General features: G+C 38.2%; 1 pseudogene; it reads right to left on the bottom strand.

Moving 5' to 3' along the window:
* Positions 1–3,678: 3,678 nt before the first annotated feature.
* Positions 3,679–4,508, bottom strand: LOC101660647 (annotated as a pseudogene).
* Between the last annotated feature and the right edge of the window lie 4,393 nt (positions 4,509–8,901).

Genomic DNA, 8,901 nt, shown 5'->3' with positions numbered 1-8,901 from the left:
TTTTCCAGTCCAGTCTGTTGGGGCACCATGCCCTGGCCCCAAAGTCCACTTTCAGCATTCCCTGGGGACCTCGCCACTCCATTCCCTTGCTGTTCTGTTGCACCCCCTTAGTGTTTTGCCTCGGTGTGGCAGGATCAGATCGGGTGCAATTCACACACTGTGTCTCTGGTGTTGTCCCCGGTAGGGCTATGGGTCAGTGAGGGGCGTCATGTCTCATAGTGGGGTCGGCCACCATGGGGTCCTCTCTCTGAACTGGCTCCTCTAATTGGGAACATCATCCTCACGGCCTGATGGGCCAGGATGTGCTCCACTCTCTCCTCCTCCCCCTTCATCTGCTCCGGTGTGCTGCAATCAGATATGTCCCTCTCCCGGAGCTGCAGATTCAATGCCGTCCTTTGAAATAAAGTCTTCTGGGGGGAGGGGCAGGTGTCCACTTAGTAGTTGGGATTGGGGCCGGCCCCCCAGACCTCTCCACCAGTTCCCTTTTCCACGCCGGCATGTTGAAACACTGGGTTGAAGTCTGGTCCCTCTTTCCCTGTGGAGATATAAACAATACCCTCCCCTTGGGTTGGTTAGTGCCCCATGGCCCCACTACCCATTTCTTTTTTATTATTTTTCCCTTTCCCCACCTCCTTTTTAGTTGTCTACCATGTGTATCCCTGTATTTGGTCTGGTCCCTGCCATATTACCTGGTCCTCACCCCAAGAATGTTTGTATACAGTAGCTTTTTCCCTATACCCCTTTTTATATGCCAATTTTTAAATGGTAAAACAAACACAAGCAAAAATAAATAAATAAATAAATACAAAAGCCCATGCCATTTTTTCTAAAAATATGGGGCGAGGATTTCCTGTTCTAGGCCAAGTTGGAGTGTACACCTAAAACCCTGAATGTTATAAAAAATAAATGGGCGCAGGGAGCACTAGAACTGATGGTGGATCATGTATATACAACTCTTTTAAAAAGCGATTTAACCATGGAAATGTATTATGTGTGAATATAATATCAAGAAAACTACTTAAAAAATGAAACCAAATTTGACCATGGGTGAAGGTGAAAGAGTTCTTGCTTAGGCAGCATTGAATTTATGTTAATGGTGGTGAAATAATTTGGAAAAGTATATTAATAATGGCTGATATAATCAATGGCACTGAATTATACATATAGAAATTGTTTTGGAGAAAATTTTGTTACGTTTATTTTTCCACAATTATTAAAAATTACATGCATAACAGGAGTACAAGGAAGAAGAAAATGTTCTGGAACGGAATGTGGTGATAATTGTACAACTCTTCTTGATATGACTGAATGATTGAATTGTATGACATGTGGATGAAGTGCTAATAAAACTGTTAAAAATAAAAATAAAAAACAAATGTAAGAATAAACCTAACCAAAGAAACAAAAGACCTGCACAAAGAAAAGTTCAGAACATTATTACAAGAAACCAAAAGAGACCTACACAAATGGAAGATTATCCCATGTTCATGGATAAGAAGACAATATTGTGAAAATGTGAAAACTACCTAAAGCAATCTACATATTCAATGCAATCCATGTCCAAACCCCAACTTTATTCTTTAAAGCAAGGGTCCTCAAACTTTTTAAACAGGGGGCCAGTTCACTGTCCCTCAGACCCATTGGAGGGCCGGACTATAATTTAAAAAAATTATGAACAGATTCCTATGCACACTCCACATATCTTATTTTGAAGTGAAAAAACAAAACGGGGCAAAAACACCCAGCGGGCCAGATAAATGTCCTTGGCGGGCCGCATGTGGCCCGCAGGCCATAGTTTGAGGACGCCTGCTTTAAAGTAATGGAAAAATTAATTACCCACTTCATATGGAGAGGGAAGAGACCCAGGATATGCAAAGAACTTCTCAAAAAGGAAAAAAAAGTAGGAGGTCTTGCACTACCGAACCTCAAAACCTATTACCCAGCCACAGTACTGGTATAAAACAGCCAGGTACTGGTATAATGATGGATGCATAGACAAATGGAACAGGATAGAAAACCCAGAATTAGAAGCATCCACCTACATACAACTAGATCTAAAGTGTCCATAGGAACATAGTACTGGGTCTATTCTACCCTGGGTTCTACATAAGCATTGTTTTTACCCTCATAGGAGGTTGCACCACCTGGTTTACCCACAACATTCTTTGAGACATACATGCCTCCCTCCATACATCTTTACTTGAATTTCCAATTAGTATCACTTATCACTCTTGTAGGAATGTCTGTTGATTTTTGGATGACCGCAGCATAATGCTACGTGGCAGCAATTGAATGGTCTTTTCTCTCTCCCCTCATCTTGACAAACTGACCCTAGCTGAGGTGAGGTCTCCTCTCAGTTGTTTTTAAGATGTACTGGGTGCTATATGGTTCATGGATGCTAGGCAGGCTCTACTTCGGCTTAGGTGACCGGATTAGCAGATTACCTGAGAGCAGAAGGCTGTATTCATCTTGTTGTTTATCCTTATAGTAGTGGATTCATGCAATATTTGCCCTTTTTAAAATAAATCATTTTATTTGGGCTCGTACAACTCTTATCACATACATCCATTGTGTCAAGCATATTTGTACATTTGTTGCCTTCATCATTCCCAAAACATTTGCTTTCTACTTGAGCCCTTGGTCTCAGCTCCTCATTTTTCCCCTCCCTTCCTGCTCCCCCCTCCCTTACTTGCCCTTTTGTGATGGACTAAACTCAGCATAATGGTTTCCAGGTCCATTCATGTCATGAAGTGTTTCATCACTATTTTTAAGGGATGCATAGTATTCCATTGTGTGTATGTACCAGGGTTTCTTTATCCATTCTTCTACTGATGGGCCCTTGGACTGTTTGCATGTTTCCAGTGTCTTGCTACTGTGAACTCTGTTGCAATGAAACTGGAAGAGTATTTCTCTGTTCATGATATGTCTCTTATTTCTTTGGGGTATATACCCAGCAAAGCTATTGCTAGGTAGTGTGTAGTGGTGGGATTCAAATAATTTAACAACCGTGTTGCTGCCCTAATGAATGTTTTAAGTACAAAAAAAGATATACCAAAAGGTAGTATATTATTTCATACACTTAATACTTAAATAAGAACAATAAAAGAGGTATACAAAAGTAGATTGTGTTATAAGAGTTTTAAAATATTAATGAAAAATATTAAATAATACCTGACCAAAAAAACCCAAGAAATCTTTTAAGATATTTCTGTATTTATATGAGGTTTAACATGAAATCACACAAATAAAAATTGTACAAACACAAATCCACATCGAATCAAAACACAGATAGCAAAGGACAAAGTAAAAACAAAGAAAACTAATTGGCAGCTATATACGGTTGGACACAATTGTATCTTGTACACTACAAGGTCTTATACAAAATAGTCATCTTAAATCAGCAGAAGGCGGATCTTCAACATTGTCCTACAAGATGACTTGCTTTAGGACAGTGGTTCTCAATCTGTGGGTCACGACCCCTTTTGGGGTCTAAGGACCCTTTCACAGGGGTCGTCTGATTCGTAACAGTAGCAAAATTACAGTTATGGAGTATCAATGAAAATAATTTTATGGTTTGGGGTCACCACAACATGAGGAACTGTGGTAAAGGGTCACGGCATTAGGAAGGTTGAGAACCACTGCTTTAGGATGTCCTCTTGTTTTCTCTAATGTCCTCCTTTAGTATGGCTGGTCGTTGTTTACGTGATTGCAACCCCCTTGAGATGCCTTGCTGTAGTATGCATATCCCTGTCCATATAAATAGTTCCCAGTTTTACTCAGTATAATCATATCCACGATAGCCATTAAAGTTCTGATCACCACCATCTTTGATCATAATAGTTATTAAGTCCTAGGTTCCAGTTTTGGCCCTGACCTCACCCATGAACTTTAGTACCACCTCAACCACCAGAAGCAGCACCCTCTTCCTTCTTTCTGTTGTTGTTACTGCTACCTATATACCTCTTTGGGCTGTGCAACTTTAATTTCACACATTTCAGAACTATTTTGGTGGTATCTTCTTTCTAAAAGCCGCTTTACTGCCTTTTCATCTATATCTGTGATAAAACAAAATCCTCTTCTTTTATTTTTTTCTGTCAATGGAAGGTTCAATATTCTCGATCTCTCTGAAGCCTCCAAAATAGTCTTTAATCTGCTCTTCAGAAGTATCTGGGCTCAATCCACCCCCCAAAACCTTTTGGGGGCTTCTTTCCCCTTGAAAGCTTTGGCCTTATTGGGGGGTCTATCAATTTGCCCTGTAGTTTGTGTTCTTTCAGTTCCAAAGCCTTCTCAACACTAGCAGCATCTTTAAAAAGCACAATCCAAATCCTCTTGAATATCCAGTCTACAACCTCTCCAAACAGACACATACTCAATCAGATCTTTCTTGCTTGTATCCCAGCCCACACCTCCAGTTCACATTTACAGTCATCCTTCTGATTCTTGCTCACATTTATCTTGGAATCCTCTGCAAATGCCTCTGTATTGCTGTGCTTAATTATGTCCTCCATTGTGGCAGAGTCTGAGTCGAAATGGTATATATTACACAGGATGCTCTAGAGAAACAAAACCAGGACATTTATGGTTTTATATATATTTATATAGATAGATAGATATACAACATACAAAATAAACAGTTAATTAGTCTATAGAGTAGTACAAATGGCTCAGTGCAACTCACTTCCATGAGACAGCTAATACACTGGCAGTCTTTCAAGTCTTGAGGGCCACCGGGTGCAAGTCATGGAAGCAGACAGCTGAGTTCTCTGCAGAGCAATTCAGGCAATCCAGCCCCAGGCAGCAAACAAGGCAGATCACCAATAGTCAGCCAGATGACAGGGTTTGACAGTCCCCAGCTCATGCGATGTAGTGTGGCAAAGCAGATCTTGAAGGAACCTCAAACTACAGTGACACCGTCCATGGGTTGCGTGTCCCACAGGTAGTGTAGCTTGCAAGTTGAGGCATAGAACCAGCTAAGGCAGCTGCACACTGGTCCGAAGATCAAAGAACAAGAGACAAGAAAGGAAAGGCTCACCAAGCCATTTGTCTCTCTGCCCTTCAATTAATCCCACATGTGTTCATTGGCCAGGTTGGCACAATAAACCTACCTATCACACAGTAGCTAGCAGCAGCAGAGGGTTGTATGGAGCTGGATTTAAAATGGCAGTGGAAGAGATCTAATTTTCTCATTGATGATCCTTTTAGCTCTGGAGTCTACATGTATATTTCTAATCTATCTTGAGTTTATTTTTGTGCATGGGATAAGGTAAAAGTACTGTTTCATTCCATTTTTTTTCTAGCATAATTTGTGGAAGAGGGTGTCCTTTCTCATTTAATTTTTTTTGTCCTTTGTTTAAAATCCGTTGTCTGTAGGTGGTTGCATTTATTTCTGGGGTCTCTAACATGTCCATTGATCTATGATCAATCACTGTTTTGACTACTGTGGCTGTGTATTAGTTTTTGAGGTCACGTAATGCAAGGCATTAACTAAGTCCACATGGAAGAACTACACTAGCCTGTCTGATACAAAGATTGTAAATAATAAAATCCACATCTGGATGAGGGAATGGTATCAGAATTTCAATTGTGAACACGTGGTTTGCAGAGGCTATGGATGACAGTTGAAGGCCCAAATCCATTTGCAGGGTCCACACATGAATTAAGCCTCCATTTAATCTCCTCTGAATATAGTTGAGGTATGTGTCTAGTCTTGCTATCAGAAACAGAGGATTGCAAACTTGATTATAGCAGATATAGTTAAGTTAAAATGTAATACTTTATCTTTTGATATCCCTTTTGACTCATTTTAGAGTTGGTTCAGTGTTTAATATTTTCTGCTTTCCTTTGATTGGGTTTTTCTGTTTTGTCTAGTCATTGGTGCTTGTTTGTTTCTTTGCACCTTTTTTGTATTTTGTAATATTTCTGTATATGTAATCTAGGATAGGTATATCTATAGATACAGTAACTGGGTTAATAATTACCTAAGGGGATGGCAGTGGAGGATGAGGGGGAATGGGGAAATCACAACAATGAGTATAAGAAGAAAATGTTCGGAAATTCATTGTCGTGATGATTGCATAACTCTTCTTAATATGATTGAATGATTAAATTCTATGATATGTGAAGCTTATGCCAACAAAACTATTTTTAAAAGAAATAGTGGCTAAGTTTTCCCACATTGGTAAAAGACACAAGCCTAAAGATTCAAGAAGCTAAATGAACCCCAAACAGGGTAAACTTAAAGAAATCACCCCCAAATACACAAAAATCAAATTTCTAGAAAAGAATGATCAAAAACAATACTCCCCCCAAAAAAAAAATTCTTAAAGCAAGGGTAGATAAATGACACTTTATCCAAAGGAGAAAAATAATTTGAATGGCAGGCAATTTCTCATCAGAAACCATAGAAGCTAAAAGGATGGGCCGGGGTATATTTTAAGTGCTGAAAGAAAGGAATTGCTAGATCTGAGCTCTGTATCTTTTGTAAATATCATTTAAAAATGAAAAGAAAATAAAAAATTATCAGAATAAGGGAAGCTAAGAGAATGTATTGCCAGTAGACGCACAATAAAAGAATGACTAAAACAAGTTCTTAAACCACAAAGGAAATGGTAAGAATAAGGAATATTGAAACATCAGTAAAGAAGAAAGAATAGAAGGAGCAAAAATATTGGGAAATATAGACTTTTTTTCTTCTCTTTTTGAGTTTTCTGACCTATTATGGTTGTATAACATCATCTGATATAGATCTCAATGTATGTAGAGAAATATTGAAGACAATCATAGTATCAAAAGGGGAGGATAAACAAACTTAAAGAGAGTTAAGGGTTCTACACTTAACCTGGTTAATGTCTAAACCAGTAATCTGTGATGAAATTATTTTGCTTTTTGTTGCAGTGGTGTGTTAATCTGGGTAGACTAGAGAAACAAATCCATAGCCACTCATATGTGTATAAAAAAGAGCTTTATATACAAGAGCAGTTGAATATTGAGAAAACATCCCAGCCCAGTCCAGATCAAATCCATAAGTCTGATATTAGCCCATATGTCCAATACCAATCTATAAAATCCTCTTCAGACTCACAGAACACATCCAATGACGCAGAATGCAGGAAGATCACAGGCCAGTGGGTGCAAAGTCTTGTGGATCCAGTGGCAGTAGAAGCATCTCAGCACTGGCAGGGGTCTCCACGTGACTCCTCCAATTCCCAGGGCATAGGGTCTCTCAGCGTAGTGCCAAGAGTCTTGTCAGTAGAGTGTCTCTCAGGGAGTGAGGAGAGAAAGAGTGTCACCCGCCTCTAAGAAGGAAATATAGACGTTCCCAGAATTCTCAGGAGAAGGCCATGCCTACACAGAGGCCTTATTGGCTATACAATGATTGACAGGATAGACCCCACCCCTTCACTCATAATCTTCTCAAATTGACAACAGATTATATAACTACCACAAGTAGTTGTTAAAAAAATCTCCACATATAATAAAATGACATAAACCTATGCACACATTATACCAATGTCAATTTTCTGGTTTTGATATTTACTATAATTAGGTAAGATGTAATAGTTGGGAGAAACTGGGTGAAGGGCACAAAATATGGGGAAATATAGACTTTTTTTCTTCTCTTTTTGAGTTTTCTGACCTATTATGGTTGTATAACATCATCTGATATAGATCTCAATGTATCTTTGCAACCTCCTGTACATTTGTATTTTAAAATAAAAAGTTTTAAAGGATTCTTGGGATTGTTCTAGAGTAAAAGATATTGAAGAAATAAATGTAAAGTGAGAACCTCAATTGAATTCTGATTTTTTTAAATATGAGAGACCAATTTTGAAAAAATTCTAATATAGCCTGCATTTTGGACTATATGAAATTATAGTTAATTTTCTTAGGTATCATGACAATGTTGAGGTTATGTGGGGAAATTAATGTCTTTATTCCTAAGGGATGTATCTAGGGGCAAAGTGTAATGAAGTCTGCAATTTACTTCTAAATGGTTCAGAAAAAAAATGAGTATCTATCCAGAGAGAGAGAGAAAGCAAATATAACAAAACATTACCGATTTTGACTCTATTAAGAGAATATACAGATGTTTATTATACTATTCTTTCCACTTTTCTAAATGTTTGTAAACATTCATTTTTTAAAAAAAAATTGGAGAGATAAGATAGGTAAGTCATAAAGTAAATATAGCAAAATATTGACTGTAGAATCTAGGTGATAGAGAATTTGGTATTCACAGTAAAACTCATTAGCTTTTCCTATAGGTTTGATAGTGTTCACATTAAAATATTGGTGTTAAAAACCTGCAGAAAAACTATAACTAATGTCCTCCCCTAGCACTTGCAATCCCTTTTACACTGCTCTATAGTTTCTTTTATCAATAGCATTTATCACCATATAAGAATACGTAATGGCACAGTGGTTAAAGTGCTCTGCTACCAACCAAAAGGTTCAAATCCACCATGGGAGAAAAATGAGGAAGTTTGCTTCTGTAAAGATTTACAGTCTAGGAAACCCTAGGTTTGGTTTTATCACAATATATATGAGCAAATACCACCACCACCAAATGGAGAAAAGCTCTACTGGGCGGAGTTTTCATAGTACACATTTTTCCTGCTAGGCAAACATGGAGCACCTCTCTGAGTTAGTGCACCTAGTGGCATTGCCTGGGAAGGTTCTCTCTGGTCAGAGTGAATTTTTTCGTAAAAGCAGTTTCACTCAAACCTTGTTTTTTGTGATGGCAAATTTAAGATAACAGTGTATGACTGTGAAATTTAGTTTCCTGCTCCATAAAAATGTCAGAGAAACTGTTGTGATGTTGAACACAGCTTACAAGGACAATGCTATAGAAAAAATTCAAGTCTATGAGTGGTTTTCTTGTTTCAAAAAAGGTGAAATGTC

Source organism: Echinops telfairi, unplaced genomic scaffold (assembly GCF_000313985.2).
Source record: "Echinops telfairi isolate 266 unplaced genomic scaffold, ASM31398v2 ScPeMD7_7415;HRSCAF=8453, whole genome shotgun sequence".
Lineage (NCBI taxonomy): Eukaryota > Metazoa > Chordata > Mammalia > Afrosoricida > Tenrecidae > Echinops > Echinops telfairi.
This window is presented reverse-complemented; position numbering and strand designations above follow the sequence as displayed.